The sequence below is a fragment of the Saimiri boliviensis genome, chromosome 13 (genome assembly GCF_048565385.1).
Source record: "Saimiri boliviensis isolate mSaiBol1 chromosome 13, mSaiBol1.pri, whole genome shotgun sequence".
NCBI classification, from domain to species: domain Eukaryota; kingdom Metazoa; phylum Chordata; class Mammalia; order Primates; family Cebidae; genus Saimiri; species Saimiri boliviensis.
In genome coordinates this window covers 57,176,998-57,199,221 of record NC_133461.1, presented here as the reverse complement: position 1 = coordinate 57,199,221, position 22,224 = coordinate 57,176,998, and the positions used below count along the sequence as shown (strand labels likewise).

Sequence of the window (22,224 nt, the reverse complement as noted above, 5' to 3'; positions counted from 1 at the left end):
TCATACTCCTTATAAAACCCATTATGCTATACGAATAGTGCACAGTTAAATTTTTTTCTTCTCATTTAAGAAATTTCCCTTTGAGTTTAATTTGATATACATTAGTAATAAATATTCCAAATACAAAGGTTAAAACCTTACTAAGAGAAGTTAAATAAATTAGAATAGCCATATGCTTTAATAAAGTTAAAGCTATAAAATAAGCTTGATTATTTTAACTCCCACAAAGGGGATAGTTAACTGCTTTACATATATCTACTATTTAAAGATAAAACAACCACAGAAAACTCCATTATTTGATCAACATTTGGAATGCCTTTTTAATAAAATCATAAACTAGCAACTGTACTAGTAATTATATAGTTATCACATTTTACACACATCATTTCAACTAACTCTTCTCCTTCTACCAATATCCAGTTTACACAACAAAACTTTTTAATACAGTCTAGTTACCACTAACTTTGCAATATCTCCCCAGTGAAGTTGCCACCAGTTCCTGGAAGGACCTTTGTTTTTCTCTGCTTTAATTTTCATCCGTGTCAGGGATTTAGCTTTGTCCTGTCAATTTGATGACTCAGTGTTTAATCCTATTAACCCAACAAATGTTGAGATTATGACTATGATTTAAAATTTGGTACAGTTTAGAAGAAAACACTAGAGGGCAGGCTGTGCACACAATTGGGAACAGTGACCTTGGGCTACCTTCCTTTATACAAACGTGTTTTGATAGGACTCATTAAAACCTTAAAAATATTTTTACAATTTTCAATTTAAAATACGTAGATTCCTATGCAGGCAAAATAAATCTCTTAGATTGGAAATACTATAAGCCGCAATGTGAAAGTGAGTAAATTCTTAGATAAAACAGTTTGAAACGTGTATTTACAGTCATTTAGCATTTTTGTTTTGTTTGTTTGGCATTTTTTGACTATTAATATATGAAGTGATATAACCAGACAAAGTGAGAAAGCCTAGCATATACATAATTCAGTAGATGAGTATTTTAGGCCCACTGCAATTTGCTACTTGATTAGCTGAAGTGAAGTATGTAGCACTTAAGGATTCATTTAAAAACAACTTAGACAGCTGTTAGTCACAACAGCCAGCTCTAGAATCTACATGATGGGTCTCTCCGGCTACTGAAATCTCAAGATCACTCTGGGCCCTGTTTGCAAGTTTTGAGAGACTAGCCAGTCAATCCTTATGTGCTCAGTACTTGTCTAAGCAGGTCAGACCTTGATAATTCTGAACTGGTCTACCTGCCTTTTAAGGGCCCTTTGAAGTTTTTCCTAGTCTCTGAGCAACATGCAGTTTGGAGTTTATCTTTGCTCTGCTTGGGCACAGAGAGTGACACACATTCAAGGCCCAGCCACACCCCATGTCAGCTGCCTTGATTACCCGCTAATTCTGTTTTAGTTGGAAACCTCTTAGCTCTGTTGGAAAACAGATCAGCTCATAGCAAAACTCAAACTATTATTTTAAACAGCCTAATGTCGCTTATGAGTAACTATAATCCACACTTATAAACAGATGTGTTGCTGGGTGCAGTGACTGATGCTTGTAATCCTAGCATTTTGGGAGGCCAAGGTGGGTGGATCATGAGCTCAGGAGTTCGAGAGCAGCCTGACCAACGTGATGAAACCCTGTCTCTACTAAAAATACAAAAAATTAGCTGGGCATGGTGGTTCGTACCTGTAATCTCAGCTACTTGGGAGGCTGAGGCAGGAGAATTGCTTGAACCCAGGAGGCAGAGGTTACGGTGAGCCGAAGTTGCAGCATTCCACTCCAGCCTGGACAACAAGAGTGAAATTCCATCTCTTAACAACGAAAAACCAGAAGTGTCCTATCGTTCTGGAAAAGTTGGTCATAGGAAACTGCTCAACTGTACCCTGATTCTGTGCACCTTGCTCATTAGTTTACTACTGTCCAAGTTTGGGCCCCTTTGAAGTCGTGGATGGCATCTGCGTGTTCTTTTTCAAGAGACCCAAACTTTGTTGAAAATAGAACTAGTTTTTAAAAGTCTAGTGGCTTACTTCCTAGTAGTCAACTTTTTTCTTTAATCCATGTTCCTTCTTTAAGTGTAATTTCTGAGAACAGAACTTTATTGCTAACTAGTACTAATTACTTTGAAAATATCTTGAAGCTTCCAAAAAGGCTCTTCCTCTAATTACTTTGTCTGTTTTCACAGCTGCCATTTTGTTCTTAAGATTAAGCAATACTTCATGTGAATCCGGTCACTTTCATAATTCTGACATCATTATGCTCAAGATTTAAGTGGATTATAAAATATTATAGATACCTGCTTGGTAATTAAGGAGATCTAGAAGCAAAGCCATCTTAATTAAGAAAGATGGCAAGAGAATGCATGTGGCATCAACTGAAAAATAGAAGAATCAGGTGGATTTGAAAATGTCAGGTTCTCAGCAAACTAACACAGAGCAGAAAATCAAAAACCGCATGTTCTCACTCATAGGCGGGTGTTGAACAATGAGAACATATGGACACAGGGAGGGGAGCACTACACGCTGGGGTCTGTTGGGGGGAAATAGGGGAGGGACAGCGGGGGGTGGGGAGTTGGGGAGAGATAGCATGGGGAGAAATGCCAGATATAGGTGATGGGGAAGAAGGCAGCAAATCACACTGCCACGAGTGTATCTATGCAACAATCTTGCATGTTCTTCACATGTACCCCAAAACCTAAAATGCAATTTAAAAAAAAAAAGAAAGAAAAGAAAATGTCAGGTTTATTGTTGATAAGTTCTGGCATGGACAGAGCCTCTTAGATGCCTGGCCATAATGTTCTTGCTAATATATCACCCTTGAGTTAGACTTGCCCATCCTGCCACTGGCATAGGCAGACAATCTCTGGGTTTCTAACTGGGACATTTGGACAGGTGCAGACTAGGAAGGCTGTATATCTTCATGTTGTGTCTTATGTAGAACCAACTCCAGGATACAATGACAGTGGCCCTGCAGCCATGTAATACAGGAGTGCATGTGTCCTGTAGACACCAGCTAGGATTTGCCGTCTTGCACCAGTAAGGTCCAAAAGAGATGGAAATGAGGGCAAATCCCTAATGAGTTCTCTTCAACTGAGATCCATAGACTAAGAACATGAATCAAATAACACCCTGCTTTGCAGGGTGAGAAATGGGAGGGTGAGAGGCCAGGGGTGTCAACCTGGTAGCAGCCTTTCCACAGTCGCAAGAGGCAGGCCTCCTCCTCTGACCCACTGAAAAAAAAGTTGAGGAGAATATGCATAAGAGAAGTAAAACAAGATAAAGCCTATAGATCTAAATAAATTATCCACGTAGAGTATAATAGCAGCTAATATCATCAGACCTTCCCTCCCCTCTCCTCCCCTTCCCTCCCCACCCCTCCCCTCCCCTCCTTTCCCTTCCCTTCTCTTCTCCCTTCCCTTCCCTTCCCTTCCCTTTCCTTCCTTTCCCTCCCCTCCCCTTCCCTCCCTTCCCTCCCCTTCCCTTCTCGTCCCTTCTCTTCCCTCCCCTCCCCTCCCCTCCTTTCCCTTCCCTTCTCTTCCCTTCCCTTCCCTCCCTTCTCTTCCCCTCCCTTCCCTTCCCTTCCCTTCCTTTCCCTCCCCTCCCCTTCCCTCCCCTCCCCTCCTTTCCCTTCCCTTCTCTTCCCCTCCCTTCCCTCCCTTCCCTTCCCTCCCCTCCTTTCCCTTCCCTTCTCTTCCCACCCTTCCCTTCCCTTCCCTTCCTTTCCCTCCCCTCCCCTTCCCTCCTTTCCCTTCCCTTCCCTCCCCTTCTCTTCCCTTCCCTTCCCTTCTTCCCTGTCTTCCTTTATCCCTGCCTCCCTCTCATCCTTCTTTTTCCCTTTCTTATTTCCTTATGTTCATTTATTCAGCCATTCATTTAATAAACTTAATCACAATCAAGCAAAATTTTAGAAGTGAAATGTAAATACTTATTTAAAAATTTCCCCCTTTGCAGGCAAAGGTTGGATACCTCACTTGCTGAAAAGGCAACGGTGTCCTTAAGTCAGTGATGAAGATCACTGTATACCACTCATGACAAAGATCAGTGACTTCAGAGGTCAAGTTCCATCAACTTCCTTGCCTCAAGGCTGTCTCATGGTCCTGTCCGCTGGGACCTCATTGTCCTCTCATTACAAATGAGATTATTGGAAGAAATATTTCCAACTGTTACTCCCAGCTCTGAAGTTCTGTGATTATTATTCACATATTCTTACCAAGCTTCTACATAACTGGAATGTATGAAATTATTTGATGTGACCTGTAAAATGAAGAATTACAGCTACTTTATCTCTCTTAGAGGTTGCTGAGCAGGTCAAATTAGTTATCACAAATGAAAATGTTTTATTGAGCCACATAGAGTGCAATGTCATTGGAAGGTAGACCAATACACTTTTTAAAAAATTCACTAGACCAGGCACAGTGGCTCAGGCCTGTAATCTCAGCATTTTGGGAGGCCGTGGCAGGTGGGTCACTTGGGTCAGGAGTTTGACACCAGCCTGGTTCAACATGATGAAATCCCATCTCTACTAATAATACAAAAATTAGCTGGATTTGGTGGCAGGTGCCTGTATTCCCTGCTACTTGGGAGGCTGAGGCAGGAGGATCGCTTGAACCCAGGAGGCAGAGGTTGCAGTGAGCTGAAATTGCATCACTGCACTCCAACCTAGGCAGCAGAGCGAGACACTGTCTAAACAATAAAAATAAATAAATAATTCAGACTAAACTAAAATTATTGTTTTAGTTTCATATAACAGAGTAGCAAAAGTAGGTACTGAATTCAGACTTCAAAATCTTTCATGAAAAAGATCAAGTTTGAATATAAAATGAGAAAATTATATTCCACTTAACCATCATCATGAAGCCAGAATTTATCTGTTTAGACCAGCACTGCACAATTTTAATTATTGATGAGAGTGTATATAAATACCAAGTACAGTCTAAAATTTCTATTACATACCTAGCAGAATGCTTCTCTTGCTTCCAGCAAGTTCAGCCCTTAGAATAGTTTATTCAGCAAATGTATCGGGCACTCATTACGTTCCACACTGGGGATACAGCGGCCTCTGCATTGTAGGTACTCACGCTGCATTCCAAAAGGAGAAACTGGACAATACACAAATAAATACAGAAGCCAGAACATATGACAGCATGACAACTGTTATAAAGAAAATTAAATGGGAATAATAGGATAGTGAGTAACTTGAGGATAGGTGGCCAAGGAAAGCCTTTTTAAGGAGGAGATTTTTTTTTTTTTTTTTTTTTTTCTGGGAAACGGAGTCTGGAACTGTCGACTGGGCTGGAGTGCAGTGGCTCTACCTTGGCTCACTGCAACCTCCACCTCCCAGGTTCAAGCGATTCTCCTGCCTCAGCTCCCAAGCAGCTGGAATTACAGGCACCTGCCACGACACCCAACTAATTTTTTTTGTATTTTTAGTAGAGACGGGGTTTCACTATGTTAGCCAGGCTGGTCTCAAACTCCTGACCTTGTGATCCACCCGCCTAGGCCTCCCAAAGTGCTGGGATTACAGGCCTGAGCCACTGTGCTCGGCCTGAGGAGGAGACTTCTAATACAATCCCTGAAAGCAGAACTAGCTACACAATTTTCAGGGCCCAGTGCAAAATAAAAACGCAGACTTCGGCCGGGCGCAGTGGCTCAAGCCTGTAATCCCAGCACTTTGGGAGGCCGAGGCGGGTGGATCACGAGGTCAAGAGATCGAGACCATCCTGGTCAACATGGTGAAACCCCATCTCTACTAAAAATACAAAAAATTAGCTGGGCGTGGTGGCTCGTGCCTGTAATCCCAGCTACTCAGGAGGCTGAGGCAGGAGAATTGCCTGAACCCAGGAGGCGGAGGTTGCGGTGAGCCGAGATCGCGCCATTGCACTCCAGCCTGGGTAACAAGAGCGAAACTCCGTCTCAAAAAATAAAAAAATAAAAAACAAACAAACAAACAAAAAAACGCAGACTTCATGTTCAAGGAGTATTAAGAATTTTGGCTAGGTGCAGTGGCTCACGCCTGTAATCCTAGGACTTTGGGAGGCCGAGGTGGGTGGATCATCTGAGGTCAGGCGTTCAAGACCAACCTGGCCATCATGGGGAAACCCCATCTTTATATATGTATTTAAAAAAAGAATTTCAAGATGACAACAACAGATACAGATCTCTTTTGAGCAAGAGGTGCATGTGGCACATGCGTGAAGCCAGCTGGCCTGAGAGACAAGGAGCACGCCTCTTCTGAGATCTGAAGAAGAGGAAGTGCAAAAGAAGAGGGAACAAACGTGGCCGAGAATGGGAGAGTGCATGAGAGAAGAAGTGTGATGTGAGAGCAGAAATGTGCCCATCCTGTAAGTAGGGCAGGGTAAGAAGTCAGAAATGTTTCTTTTGAAACAAGACTGGATCATTGTGGAGGATTTCCCAAAGGGCGATGATGAAGTGCTGGTTTTAAAAGACCACTGCTGCTGTCTTGAGGACAGACTATGGGAAAGCAAGTTAGAAGGGAAGCCAGTTTGGAAGCTGTTTAATGACTAGGAAAGAGGTAATGGTGGCTCTTTGGAGAGTGAGAAGTGGTGAGATTTGGGACTTATTTTGGAGACAGGACTAGACTGTGAGGTGAGAGGAAGAGCAGAATTAAGGGTGGCTGCTGGATTCTTGACTTGAGCTTTGGATGGGGGATGCCATTTTCCGAGACGAGAAAGCCTGGGCAGAGTGCAGTGGGGACCGTTGGCTGGCACGGGACTTTGCTCATGCTCTAGGAACACCCTGCCCCATGCACCAGGGTCTCACTCTCACTACCAACAAGAACTTGTGTTGCTAAAGTCATCAAGAAGCCACTGATGACCAAATCCACTGGTGACTCTCTCTCCTCTTTCTTCTTGTCCTGGTGGAGTTGGATGAGCAACTGATTTTAAAGCATTGCTTTTAATGTAAATGACGCCACTAGCTCTAGGTCCTCTTACCTCTCCATCTTCTTTTATTTATAGCAAGATGTGATTACCTTTCCCCTAATTTTTAAATTTATTCAAAAAAATTTTATTTCCCGAGAAATAGGGTCTCGATATGTTGCCCCGGCTAGAGTGCAGTGGCTATTCACAGGTGTAATTGTAGCACTGTATAGTCTCAAACTCCTGGGCTCAAGCAATCCTCCCGCCTCAGCTTCCTGAGTAACTGAGATGACATGCTGCAGCCACCATCCTCAGCCCCTCTAATCCTTTTAATTCTACCCCTTCTCACGGGCAAAACAGGATGGGTTCTTCATCTTCTCAATGGTCTTTATCTTATCCAACCCAATCCACCACAGAAAGAGGGCCTTTAAGGAGAATAATGAAGCCCAATTATGCTACAGGAGGTAATCCGTACTGGTAAAAAAAAAAAAAAAAGAAAGTTGGGGGTGGTGTTATCTTGTAGGTGCTCCATTCTAAAAGACACGAAGGTGCAGGCGAGCTGTAATAGGTGGCACTGGGTGGGCTGAAGCTGGGACTGGGGGTGGGGGAAAGGGAAGTAGGAAAAGAATGAGGGAGGCCAGGTGGAAGGGAACTAGGAGCATGGGAAGCGGACTTGGTGGAAGGTGATCTGAGCAGAGCAGCCAGAATGTCAGACAGGAGCTTCAGAATTCTAGGCAAATTTCTGATTAGCTGCTGGTAGGAGTGGGCTGCACTTTTATGCCCACTGAACCCATGGTGGGCTCTGGCAGCCAGGTTATGAATTCATCTCTTTTTTTAATGATTAATTTTTGTTTTAGAGGCAAGGTCGCAACATGTTTCCCAGGCTGGTCTTGAACTCCTGGACTCAAGGGATCCTCTCATGTAGGCCTCCCAAGGTTCTGGGATTACAGGCTTGAGCCACCCCATCCAGCCTTGGATTAATCTCTGTTGGGGTATTTGCTGAGTGTCTACTATGTACTATGTCAGGCTCTTGTGTCAGACACATGACGCCTGCTTAGTCTCGTTCCTGACCCTTCTTCCTTTGTCCTCCTTCAGCTGTTTCTCTTCCCTGGGGTTTTGTCCTGGGTACTCGTATTTCTACTGCCTAGAACTCTCTCTCCATGAAGTTACCCAGTACCTCAGACAGGTAAAGGCAACCTTCTACTGGCTGTCTCTCTGTCGGCACAGCCCTCAGGGATTTCAGGATCAACAGTTCCTAACCCAGCTTTTTCCTCTCAAGTTCGCCCTGCCATATCTCCCTGTCACCAGATCCAGACATTTGGGAATCATCCCAGACTTCTCTCTCTCCTTCAGTCTAGTGGCCAACCCAAGCAGACAGCCAGATGTATTGCATCTGGGTCCATGCAATATAAAGGCCCACGTGAGTCAATAGCCTTAGAAGTGCTGCGCTTTATTATTGAGTAAGCTAAAGCAAATAGAAATCCGTAGACTAAACAAGCAAACTGATACATAATTAAAAATCAAGTTTTTCTTTAAATTCTGGCCACATTATTATGACCCTGGGCAAATGTGTTTTAATTTGGTTCTTAATCTCCATGGCAACAGGATGGGTAAAATACCGTAAGTATTTGATGATAACATAGAGGAATGAATTGTTCTATCCATTGCACAGTAACATTTAAGTCTCATCCTCTAATCCATAATTGGCTAAGTAGTTCCAAGTCCATTACTTAAGAAAATATAAACAGGAATATATACAGTATCAGAATATCTTATTTGTTTTGTTAAGTTTGTCTTGAGCAAATCAGATTTTCTTTTCAGCTTGAACATACCTAATGCAAAATCCAAAATGCTCCAAAATCGAATCTTTTTCTTTTTTTTGAGAGAGTCTAGCTCTGTCACCCAGGCTGGAGTGCAATGGAGTGATCTCTGCTCACTGCAACCTCTGCCTCCCAGATTTAAGCGATTCTCTTGCCTCAGCCTCCCGAGTAGCTGGGATTACAGGTGTGCACCACCACGCCCGACAAAGTTTTGTATATTCAGTAACGACAGGGTTTCACCAGGTTGGCCAGGCTGGTTTTGAACTCCTGACCTCAAATGATCCATAGGTCTTGGCCTCCTAAAGTGCTGCGATTACAGGCACGAGCCACTGTGCCTGGCCAATCTAAACTTTTTGAGCACAGAGAGACAAGTGGAAAATTCCATACTTAACCTTATATGATGGGGTCACAGTCAAAATGCAGGCACATAATACACAATTTATTCAGTGTCCCCAAGGGAAAAAAGGACCCCCCAACCCCCTTCTGCTGCAATATAACTCTTCTGAGCATGCCAGATATACACGTCATATTTTTTACTAAGTGCTTATGTGTGAATAAGTGTAAGAAAATGAGTGCTTATCAATAGCGTATAAATTTGGCATCAAGAATAATGGTGATGACAGACAACAACAGACTGTCCCTGTGGGTGACTGAGACAGGGACACCTGGCTTTCTAATGGTTCAATGTATACAAACTTTTTTTTATGTCCAAAATTATTAAAAATATTGTATAAATTTACCTTCAGTCTATGTGTATAAGGTGTATATAAAACATAAATGAATTTTGTGTTTAGACTTAGGTTCTAGCCCCAAGCTGTCTCGTTGTGTATATGCAGATATTTCAAAATCTGAAAACATCCGGAACCTGAAACACTTTGGCATCAGCATATTAGATAAGGCATACTTAGCCTATATATGGAAAAAAGAGTTCTTGTGTACTGACTCTGGATTATTGGAAGATAAAGGCAATAGATTTAGATTATTATAATGGTGAAATAAATTATATGCATATTTTATAAATAGATCAACAGGCCTTATGACAACTCTTGGTTATTGCCAGATTTTTATATTAAAGACAGTGAGAGACTCAGGTCAAAGGAGACAAATTATTTGTCATGCTTGAAAAAACTTTATTTATTTATTTGTTTGTTTGTTTGTTTGTTTAGAGACAGAGTCTTGCTCTGTTGCCCAGGCTGGAGTGTGAAATCATGGTTTACTGCAGCCTCCACTTCCTGGCCTTAAGTGAGCCTCCTACCTCAGCCTCCCAAAGCACTGGGACTACACATGAGCCACTGTTTCTGGTTGACAAAGCTTTAATATTGAACCACCTGTTAGTCAAAATGTCACAGAAGTTGTTTGGTTTTTAAAAAATCAAAATTGTTAATTAATATGACTTAAAATTTTTTTAGACAGTTTTGCTCTTATTGCTCAGGTTGGAATGCAATGGTGCAATTTCGGCTCACTGCAGCCTATGCCTCCCAGGTTCAAGAGATTTTCCTGCCTCAGCCTCCCAGGCAGCTGGGATTACAGGCATGCACCACCATGCCCAGCTAATTTTGTATTTTTAGTATAGATGGGGTTTCTTCATGTTGGTCAGGCTGGTCTCGAACTCCCAACCTCAGGTAATCCTCCTGCCTCAGCCTCCCAAAGTGCTGGGATGACAGGCATGAGCCACCGTACCCAGCCGACTTTTCTTATAATAAGTGAAAGTGAATAATTTTTAAAATTATGTGTCGGCATTAAAAAGCAAAACAAACACCTCCCTGATCACCAAGATCAGATGTTACTTGGGGGACTTTTGCATAATCTACTTTGGCCTGCCCGTTTTTCTGGGTCCTAGAATAAAACAGAATTAATCTCACATGGGTAAGAGGAGGAAACAATGATTCTGGAGCTCAGGGCAAGCTAGAGCTGGGACAGTGGTTGCCTCATGGGGACCGTAGTCCTCGAGAGGAACCCAAGAAACCAGCAGACTGAGGCCTGGTGCTGCCGACTCAGGGTCATGTCAACCTCCCAAGGGCACAGACCAAGGCAGAGAAGTGAGAGCACAGGCAGCCACAAACAGAGCACCCAGCACAGCCTTACTCTGCTTTGGTCTGGCATGCGTCGGACAGTTCCCTGATGGTTACTAACACTTTTTAGGTGGAGGGAAGCTTTTTAGGTGCTTCTGCCCTGTGCAGTTGATGACTACTCAGATACATACAAAACTTTGAGGATTAGGTATAGCTGTTGACTTTTTTTTCACCCTAGATCCTAATTAATTACTATAAAGAGGCAATTGGGTGAAGTGCACAAATGTCATGGAAGTTTAAGAGCCAGGAGTGACGGTGTGTGCCTGTACTGTCATCCTAACTACTCAAGGAGTTTGAGTGGGAGGATTGCTTAACTCCAGGAGTGGAGACCAGCCTGGGCAATATAGCGAGACTCCCCCTTCCAGGTTCAAGCAATTCTCCGGCCTCAGCCTCCTGAGTAGCTGGGACTACAGGTGCCTGCCACCACACAGGCTAATTTTTGTATTTTTACCCTCTCCTAGCCCCTCACTCCCTGACAGCCCTCAGAGTGTGATGTTATCCTCCCTGTGTTCATGTGTTCTCATTGTTTAATTCCCACTTATGAGTGAGAACATGCAGTGTTTGGTTTTCTGTTCTTGTGTTAGTTTGCTGAGAATGATGGTTTCCAGCTTCATCTGTGTCCCTGCAAAAGACATAAACTCATCCTTTTTTATGGCTGCATAGTATTCCATAGTGTATATGTGCCACATTTTCTTTATCCAGTCTATCATTGATGGGCATTTGGGTTGGTTCCAAGTCTGTGCTATTGTGAACAGTGCCACAATAAACATACGTGTGCATGTGTCTTTGTAACAGAATGATTTCTAATCCTTTGGATATATAACCAGTAATGGGATTGCTGGGTCAAATGGTATTTCTAGTTCTAGATCCTTGAGGAATCGCCACACTGTCTTCCACAATGGTTGAACTAATTTACATTCCTACCAACAGTGTAAAAGTGTTCCTATTTCTCAAATCTTCTCCAGCATCTGTTGTCTCCTTACTTTTTAATGATCACATTCTAACTGGCCTGAGATGGTATCTCATTTCTCTAATGACTAGAGATGATGAGCTTTTTTTCATGTTTGTTGGTTGCATAAATGTCTCTTTTTGCCAAGTGTCTGTTCATATCCTTTGCCCACTTTTTGATGGGATTGTTTTTTTCTTGTAAATTTGTTTAAGTTCTTTTTAGATTCTGGATATTAGCCCTTTGTCAGATGGGTAGATTGCAAAAGTTTTCTCCAATTCTGTAGGTTATCTGTTCATCCTGATACACTTCTTTTGCTGTGCAGAAGCTCTTTAGTTTAATTAGATCCCATTTGTCTATTTTGGCTTTTGTTGCCATTGCTTTTGGTGTTTAGTTATGAAGTCACAGAGCAAGGAGTCTCGGTGATGCAGCTCACAGAGGTCAAATCCTGGAGGCAGGGAGAGGGGAAGAAAAGGTGGAGAATGGATCTGGAGGAGAGGGCGAGAACAGAGACCAACCAGCGTACACTAAATCTCCAAACTAAATGAAAGGTTCCTGAGGGCAAGACCTATTCTCATTCATCCCTGTAGCCCCAGCACCTGGCACAAGGTTTAGCCTAGAGTAAGTATTCAGTAAGTCTTTGTGAAAGCAAACTACAATGTCAGGGCATGTATTGCACTTAACTTAGTATTTTAGGAAGGCAGGCAGAAAGGCAAGCAAGTTGTTTATTACCTCTTAAAAATTTTTCTTTTTCTTTCATAGAGATGAGGTCTTGCTTTGTTGCCCAAGCTGGTCTTGAGCTCCTGGCCTCAAGTGATCCTCCCACCTCAGCCTCCCAAAGTATTGGGATTCCAGGCATGAGCCACCACACCTGGCCCTGTTTGTTACCTATTTTGGCCCATTTTCATTCATGTTCACATGAGATTTTTAAATACTTTTTTTGGTATATCTAATTATATATTCATCTATTTATGTATGTATTTATTTTTTTATTATTTTTATTGTTTGAGATGGAGTCTTGCTGTGTCACCCAGGCTGGAGTGCAGTGGCATGACCCTGGCTCACTGCAACTTCCACCTCCCGTGTTCAAGCCATTCTTCTGCCTCAGCCTTCTGAGTAGTTGGGATTACAGGTATGCACCATCATATCCAGCTAATTTTTTAGTAGAGATGGGGCTTCACCATGTTGACCAGGCTGGTCTCGAACTCCTGACCTCAAATGATCCACCCATCTCGGCCTCCCAAAGTGTTGGGATTACAGGTGTGAGCCGCAGTGCCTGGAAAGTATATCTAATTTAGATAACAACAGCAGCACAAGGACAGAATTCACCTGAAAGGTTCATTTTGATCATCCTATTTTGCTGAGGTCAGGCTAATAGCTCCAGAAGTGACACAAACCTGAAAACATAAATATCCATGTGGAGCTATCAGCACAAGATACAAAGCATGAAAACCACAAAATATTTCAGTCCGTGATGCTTGTTGATCATTTGAACAGTACCACCTCCAGAAATTGGCACACAGTAGAAAAATTAATAAAATCTTCTTGACTGTCTAGAGCAGGCGTCCCCAAACTTTTTACACAGGGGGCCAGTTCACTGTCCCTCAGACCGTTGGAGGGCCGCCACATACTGTGCTCCTCTCACTGACCACCAATGAAAGAGGTGCCCCTTCCTGAAGTGCCGCGGGGGGCCAGATAAATGGCCTCAGGGGACCTCATGCGGCCCGCGGGCCGTAGTTTGGAGATGCCTGGTCTAGAGTCAGGTAAGTGAAGGGTATTTCTGAGGCATGAAGTAATCCAGATATTTTAATGAGACAGATGAGGGTAGGGTTACCAACATCCCAGTTTGCCTGGGACTGTCCTGGTTTTAGTACCCATTGTCCCTCAGCCTGGAAACCCTGAGTCCTGGGGAAACAGGGACAGTTAGTCACCCTATGATTACAACCAATTTTTTAAAATGTAGACTTTTATCCTTATGATATAGTTTCATTCAAAGGTATTATTCAAAGATGATTAAACCATTACAGCTCTTTGACAGTTATCTTGAGTTCTGTGAAACTTAGAACTGTCTCTAAGGAATCTGGTGACTTCACTGATTATCCAATTAAGAAATTCTAAAACGGCAGGGCACAGTGGTTCACACATGTAATCCCAGCACTTTGGGAGGCCGAGGTGGGTGGATCACGAGGTCAGGAGTTTGAGACCAGCCTGACCAACATGGTGAAACACTGTCTCTACTAAAAATACAAAAATTAGCCAGGCATGGTGGCTGGCACCTGTAATCCCAACTACTAAGGAGGTTGAGGCAGGAGGATTGCTTGAACCCAGGAGGCGGAGTTTGCAGTGAGCCAGGTCTGCTCCATTGCACTCCAGCCTGGAGTGCATCTCCAAAAAAAAAAAAAGAGGAAAAAAAAAGAAAAAAAAATAAGTACTTTTAAAACTACTTAATCTCATTAATTCCTCAGGTGTACAATCGAAGAGTACTCTAGCATATTTCTAGAAATAATAAGCCTCTCTTTCCACTAATTTCCTCAGGTTTCTGAGTGTATTTTGAAACACCTTGCCAGCCTTCCCCTCTGTAAACTGCAAAAATCCCTTGTTCTAATATTCTACAAGAGAAATATGCAGACACAACTATTATACCACTGACCATCTCAAATCTCCACATATGCTAAATGAGAAAATGGTTGAGAACAATAGAAGACTTTTTGCAGTAAGTCCTTATACTTAAACTTTTGGCTGAACTGTAGAAACCTGATATGCAATAAATGCCCAGGGCTTGAACCAGATAAACTCCTTTACAGTGAGAAACATCATACAGAGACTGATTTATGTATCCTTTATGTCTGTCCAGGAAATATTTAGCCAGTATGTAGTATTTATAATGTATGAGAAATTTTAGGGGGGAAAAAAGGCAAATGGATTGTTTGAATCTTGGTAGAAAAGGCTAATGCTACTGAAGAAAATAAAAAAATTAAATCCATCTGCAGAGTTCAGTCACAACACAAAAGTAATCATCTATCCAACAGCAATTAGCTTTTAGGAAGAATAGATAAACCAGTCGCCAAAATTATCACCAGCCTATGTGATTTGCTATTAAGGGAAATAATTCAGTTAATATTTATGGTTTACATTATTATTCATTTTTATGTTTATGGCAGTCATTGACATTTTTGGTAATAAAAATAAATCTGGTAATGAAAATAAGCGATTAAAATAAGCAATCTTAATTATTGGAAAATCAACTATTTCTGAAGTTTAAAAAATTATCTAAACATTTAAAATCACCATCACCTGAAAAAAAAACTAATAATGAGAGATATCTTTATTAAGCATTTTCCACTGTACCAGGCACCGTGTTAGAAATTTTACATAGAACCTCATTTAATTCTTTCCACCCTCTGATGTGAGTATTACCAACCCTCTTTCATAGATAAATAAAATAAAGATAAGAGAAGTTAGATAATTTGCTCACTATCACAAACTGTTAAAGTAGACAACCAGAATTCTATCTAATCCAGGTCTCTGTTCTTTCTACAACATCATTTAATTACCTTAAAAACAAAAAAACACTTAAAGACGGGTAAAAATACTATTCTGGTAACTATATTACTTTGCTTCTATGTAATTTCATTGTATTTTGAGAATTAAGAATGAAGTTAAATAAGAAACCTTCTATGGCATTATAAAATCTACTATAATCATGCCTTTTGTGTATTGTAGAGGTATTTGTATCTTTTGTACTTGTTGAATGATATTAGCTAATAACTGTACTCATTTTGCTAGTTTGCTCATATATTTCAATCTCTTAAAAAGTTGCCAAAAGCTGTTAACAGGGAACAATAGATATATTTTTAAAGTTTAGTAAATCAGAACAACATGGGCACATGCTAAAGATTAATTTGGAACCATTTACATATATGGCCTTCTGAAAAAAAAAGAGAGGAGGTGCTTTCTTTTTTTAAGTGCAGAAAAAGGAATGCAGCCTATTTCTTGCAAGGGCATATGAATGGATCTCATATTCTCACACATGGCTTTGTTTTCAAATTCTTGAAAGTGTAGAAATTCTTTTAATTTAAAGGTGAGCCCATGGAAAATCTGGACCAGCTGTAGAAAACCATTCAAGAACTCAGTGCCACAGAGCCACTTTTACAGTTGTGACACCAACCCCGGGGTGATCTGACCCCATGCTCTCTAGTGTTCTAAATTATCTAAGAGAGGTACTTCTGTTCCCACTGCTGCAAACGAGATGCCTCCATGAAATTCATCTCATTAGCTGATACTGCCTAGAGGATGTTAAAGAGGAACTCAGGCAGCCTTTAGACTTGAGAGAGGCTCCAGGAAGGAAGACTCATAAAGGGTCTAAATTCAAAGCATTGGAGAGGAAGACTTGGAAACAGCCGTATCTCACTGTGCTATTTGAAGGACCTGGAAAAACAGATCATCGTGACTTTCTTCAAGGTCACGCAAAGTTTAAGTGATTTTTACTGTCCCACATTCCAGCATGTCCTCTTCTATGGATTCATTTCCCGTGGTAGTTCATCATTCTCTATTTATGGCACTTTTATTAGGTAACAATATCTCATCTCTTTCTGATAATTGTGCTGCCACATATTTTTAGAAACTTTCCCACCCATCACTGTTAGGGACTGAGGGGTTGCATTAATGTCGAGTTTGAAAATTCTGTTCTTGCACCAAACAGGTAAAAGTGGCCTTATTAGTATTTCTATTTTCAATGTCCAGAGAAAAGTCCCAGGGAGAGAAAAACAAGATAAAGCATCATGTTATCCATTGGTAAAATCTGTACAATGAAAGTAGGCTAAGCTAGAGTGATCGGCTTAAGGTGGCAGTTAATAGTGTCTACAGCTCTTCACTTTGTTAACCTCAGTTAACCAGGACCTGGCAGGGCAGGGACTGAAATGAGTGGGCTCATCCATGGTTTCCTCAAATACTGATTTTACCAAGTTAGGCTGAGAATTCCATGAACTGTCTGAGCATTGATCCTTGAATGTGATCATTTTCAGAGTGATTTTTTTTTTCAGCTTGGGTTTATTTATTTATTTATTTACTTTGAGACAGAATCTTGCTGTGTTGTCCAGGCTGAAGTGCAGTGGTGCACTCTCAGTTGACTGCAACCTCCGCCTCCCAGGTTCATGCGATTGTCCTTCGTCTGTCTCCCTGAATAGCTGGGATTACAAGCGTGCACCACCACACTCGGCTAACTTTTGTATTTCACCATGCTGGCCAGGCTGGTCTCCAACTCCTGATCTCAAGTCATCCGCCCGCCTCAGCCTCCCAAACTGCTGGAATTACAGGCGTGAGCCACCGCACCAGGCTCCGCGTGGCTTCTGCCAGTGGCTCTGCAGGGATGGTGTGTCTCCCCACCTCTACCTCCTCCTCCTCCTCTGACTGTTTTGAAAAAGAGAAGAAATGGATTGCAACAGCCCAGGAGATTGTCTGCGTTTTGGTGGCAGCCTCTGAAGCAGCCAATGATATTTCTACCTTCTCCGGCAAGGACAGGGAGTGGCTTTGTTCTACCCACGCCGGAGGGGCCGGGCATCTGCGGAGCCCGACCACTGGACTTGGGAGCGGCTTTCTCTGACTCTCCGGAGAAATGGGCAAGAGAGCGACGAGAGAAATTTGTGTTCTGAAGGGTGTTGTCCCTCACCTGTCACTCATCACTCATAAGATGCGCTGGAGTGCTGCCCCCTGGAGGCGTCTGTGCCACCGGCTGGAAGTCAGAGCCGAGGGCACAGGGTGTCAGCAACCTCCACGGTGGAAGCCAACCCCGGCCCCGGCCTGCAGGTGACGCCAGGTGGGTGGGGACTGCAGACGACCTGCGAGTCCGGGCCTGAAGCTAGCAGAGGCCTCTCTGCTCCAGCTTAAGGGCGATGGTTGTCAGGAAGGAATGTGGGCTCACTGTGGAAAGAACATTCAGTTTTTCAAAAGAAGCCAGAAATATGGATGCTTATGTAAAATTCCTGATTTTTCAAACTTGGCAACCTAACTCCGTTGAAAAACGAAAACATGCAAAAAAAAAAATTGCTATGGCAGGACCACGAATTATAGATACAACGCCTTGTACACATTAGAAAGAGGGCATCCCTCCGGGCAGATAAAGCAGGAGGGGGAAAATGCCGTGGGTGCTGACGTGCCAAGTCAAAGGTGCCTTTGAGCAGTTGCTCCCCTGCCCGGGGCTGGGCTTAATGCAAGGGTCACAGCTGCATGTCGGCCTCCTTGTGGGGACACCGGCACAGCTGCAGCAGCCCTGATAGAGCTGTCAAGTGCACCTGTCTATGCCAGATTCTGTCCCTCGGCCCCAGGTTCACAAACTCTGGATGCTGGAACAGGTAGCCAGAGAGCAGGGAAACCAGTGCAACTTGCAAGTCTACCCTTGCTAAAAGGCCATACAATTGTAAAATATCACGCCCCCATATCCCACACATCCTCTCCGTATTCCTGGATGATGAACATTGGCTCGGGAGGCATGTTTACTTTAGGCAATATTTTTCTGAGGTTATTGTATTCTATGTGTGAGAAGGATGCATTTGTTTTTATTATTCATTTATTTATTTATTTATTTTGAGACAGAGTTTCACTCTTTACCCAGGCTGGAGTGCAATGGCGTGATCTCGGCTCACCGCAACCTCCGCCTCCTGGGTTCAGGCAGTTCTCCTGCCTCAGCCTCCTGAGTAGCTGGGATTACAGGCACGTGCCACCATGCCCAGCTAATTTTTTGTATCTTTAGTAGAGATGGGGTTTCACCATGTTGACCAGGATGGTCTCGATCTCTTGACCTCGTGATCCACCCGCCTCGGCCTCCCAAAGTGCTGGGATTACAGGCTTGAGCCACCGCGCCCGGCTGAGAAGGATGCATTTATTTATCCACTTTATCTCTGGGGGGTACATTTCACCTGTTGTTATTTTTAGTATCTTCCCTTGATTGACCTACTTGTGTTGGACCTCTAAATTATTTCTAATTCCGACAACATCCTGACTAGGTATTATAATTCCCCTTACTTTACAGATAAAGACACTGAGGTTCGAAGTAATTTTCCCCAGACCAGCTAGGAAATGGCTGTGCAGAGCTTCAAACCCAGGTCTGTTTTACTAGGAGGCTGATGACTTTGTTACTTCTACCTGAGATGGCTAAGTCTTTGTCTTTTCTTTCTGATGTCACCTAATGAAGGTTTATGCTGTCTGAGCACTTAATGCATAAGAACCTTCCTTGTGGTGCCTTCTCTTTCCCCTTTTTATGTCTTTATAAATGCAATGACAGTTCTTTTATATAGCAAGGGATGCATCTTTGTGGCACACAACTTTGAAAATAGCAACATCACCAGATGCACACATCCAAATGAGTGTGGGTTGCCTTGGTGATTAGAGACTTATTCCAATGATGCTGTTGTCTGTCACCACCTTTCTTGTGCTTCTTTTTTAGAGGTATCTTCAAAGCCAGTTTACAAACCATTCAAAGAAAGTAGCCTCCTCATTTAGGAGGCATTTACTGTTTTAAACCGCAAATGAAAATATCCAGCTTTCCCAGCCGCTCTTTTCACCAGATTTGACTACAAACAACTTCAGGCTAATTCAAACAATGAAATCCAGTCTCCATGGAGAAAGATATGCCTCTGGAGAATATTCAGAGAAATGTGCTGGAATTTTTTTTGGTTGTCACCAAAATTGTAATTAGTTCCAAAAATGTTCTGAGTCCAGTAGCACCATTGGTTAAGTATGTGACCTTTGAAGGGGACACATTTATTGAATTGGGCAATTATCCCCTTGATTTACAGATAAATAAGGGTAAAATCATTTTTTAATCACTCATGACAAGTTGGTTAAACTAAATAAAGAGTGAGGGTGGTGGATAGTATATTGGCTTTGAGCCTGGATTATGGAGCCAGAATGGGTTCCAGTCTTTCCTTGTATGTAACATTGCACAGATTACTTAATCTCTCTGTGCCTGAGTTCCTTGTCTTGTAAAATGGAGATAATAATGGAATATGTAGAAGCTCTTAGACAATGCATGGTAACAGAGTAAGTGCTATTTTAAGTACTAATGTTAAAATCACACATATCACTTTATAATACCATATTGAATTATAGATATATTAGGCAAGATTCCTAACAAAGCATACACATTTCCTATAAGTAGTCATCATCAAGTAGAGCAATAAAATGTTCTTATGTAGGAAAAGTAATTTTGTGTGGTTACTAACATCAAAGTGAAATCTGCAACTCTCTAGCAAAATACATCCCATTTCATTTTACATTATAGAGACCCATGTTGAAATGGAGTTGCCTGGTATGACATTACAACATCAATAATCCGAAATACCTGTGGCATTTTGGTAACATATTCATCTAACTCGTGCCTCCATAATCTTAATATCAGGGCATAATCATTAGGAAGGGCAGTCCATCTTTGGACAGGTTTGGTTGTTGAAAAATCTTCCTGAGATTAAGCTGAAATCTTTTTCCCTTATCATTCTCTCATAGAAACCTCTTGGAGCCCCATACAAAACCTCTGTTTCTTTAGAAGTCATATGTCTTCAACTATTTTCTTTTCAGGAGAAACAGCCTTAGTTCTTTTAAACCATTTCCCTTTGGACATGGTTTTGTATCCTTTTGCCCTATTTATCTTGCTGGTCTCAATAGACTTCGATTCCTCCAGTTTCTCTGCAGATTTAATATCCAGAGGTGAACATGGGCCTCCAGATTATAGAGATGGGTCTCCCTCTTCATTCAGTGAATTGCATTTTTATGAATATAGCCAAGGAGCACATTCATTTTTATTTTATTTTTATTTTTATTTTGACAGCATGCTGTACTTTCTTTTTTTTTTTTTTTTGAGACGGAGTTTCACTCTTGTTACCCAGGCTGGAGTGCAATGGCGCGATCTCGGCTCACCGCAACCTCCGCCTCCTGGGTTCAGGCAATTCTCCTGCCTCAGCCTCCTGAGTAGCTGGGATTACAGGCGCGCGCCACCATGCCCAGCTAGTTTTTTGTATTTTTAGTAGAGACGGGGTTTCACCATGTTGACCAGGATGGTCTTGATCTCTTGACCTCATGATCCACCCACCTCAGCCTCCCAAGGTGCTGGGATTACAGGCTTGAGCCACCGCGCCCAGCCGCTGTACATTTACAAAGGTGCCAAAAGCAAAGAACTGGTATCCCAGAATCTTAGATCCTGTGAAAATGTCCTCCAGGAACAAAGGGGGAAACAAAGACATTTACAGAGGAAAGAAAACTAAGAGAATTTGTCACTAGGAGATACGCCCTTAGAGAATGCCTACAGAAGTTTTCTAAACAAAAGAAGAAAAATGATAGAACAAGGAACTACGGGACATAAAGAGGTAAGAGACAACATGGTAAATAAAAACGTGGGTCAATACAGTAAGCTTTCCTTTTCTTCTTTAGTTTTTGGAATTACTTGATAGGTAAAGCATCTTAAACTCATCTGGCTTAAAACGCATGTACATGAAATATTTAAGACAATTATAGATGAGGTAAAGGGATGTAAAGAAAGGAAACATTTCTATACTTGAACTGGTGAAATAGTGATACCTGTATAATGTGATAAGTTGTGTATATATAATGAAAAGCTTAAAGTAACCCCTGAAAAGGCTATGGAAAGAGATACACTAAAAACCACTATAGGTAAACCAAAATAGAATGATAAAAAGTGTTCATTAGCCAATATGAAGCAGAAGAAAACCAGAAATTAAAAATTGGTAACAGGCCGGGCGCGGTGACTCACGCCTATAATCCCAGAACTTTGGGAGGCCGAGACGGGTGGATCACGAGGTCAAGAGAGCGAGACCATCCTGGTCAACATGGTGAAATGCCATCTCTACTAAAAATACAAAAAGTTAGCTGGGCATGGTGGTGCACGCCTGTAGTCCCAGCTACTCGGGAGGCTGAGGCAGGAGAATTGCTTGAACCCAGGAGACGACGGGGGTTGCGGTGAGCCGAGATCGCGCCATTGCACTCCAGCCTGGGTAACAAGAGCGAAACTCTGTCTAAAAAAAAAAAAATTGATAACAAAGATAACAAAGAGAAAGCATAAATATAACAGATTCAAGTTTTTACATATCAATATTTACATTAAATGCAAATATTCACATACACCAGTAGAAGACAAAGATTGAATGGATTAAAAAATATTAGGCTGGGCATGGTGGCTCACACCTGTAATCTAAGCACTTTGGGAGGCCCAGGTGCCCAGATCACTTGAGGTCATGAGTTCAAGACCAGCCTGGCCAACATGGTTAAACCCTGTCTCTACTAAAAATACAAAAATTAGAAGGGCTTGGTGGTGGGCACCTGTAATACCAGCTACTAGGGAGGCTGAGGCAGGAGAATCACTTGAACCCTGGCAGCAGAAGTTGCAGTGAGCTGAGATCATGCTACTACACTCCAGCCTGGGCAAGACAGTGAAACTCTATCTCAAAAAAAAAAAAAAAAAAAAATATATATATATATATATATATATATATATAT

The 22,224-nt window shown here is 42.1% G+C and overlaps 1 protein-coding gene across 2 annotated transcripts in view; it reads right to left on the bottom strand.

The window, feature by feature from the left end:
- CLUL1 (clusterin like 1) overlaps window positions 1–523 on the bottom strand; it is a 32,654-nt gene extending 32,131 nt beyond the window's left edge. The window contains exon 1 of one of the 2 annotated variants that reach the window (XM_010335518.2): window positions 457–523. The gene's annotated coding sequence lies outside the window, so the exon portion shown is untranslated. The remainder of the gene's footprint in view (window positions 1–456) is intronic. The other variant, XM_003924800.4, reaches the window with a different exon arrangement.
- Between the last annotated feature and the right edge of the window lie 21,701 nt (window positions 524–22,224).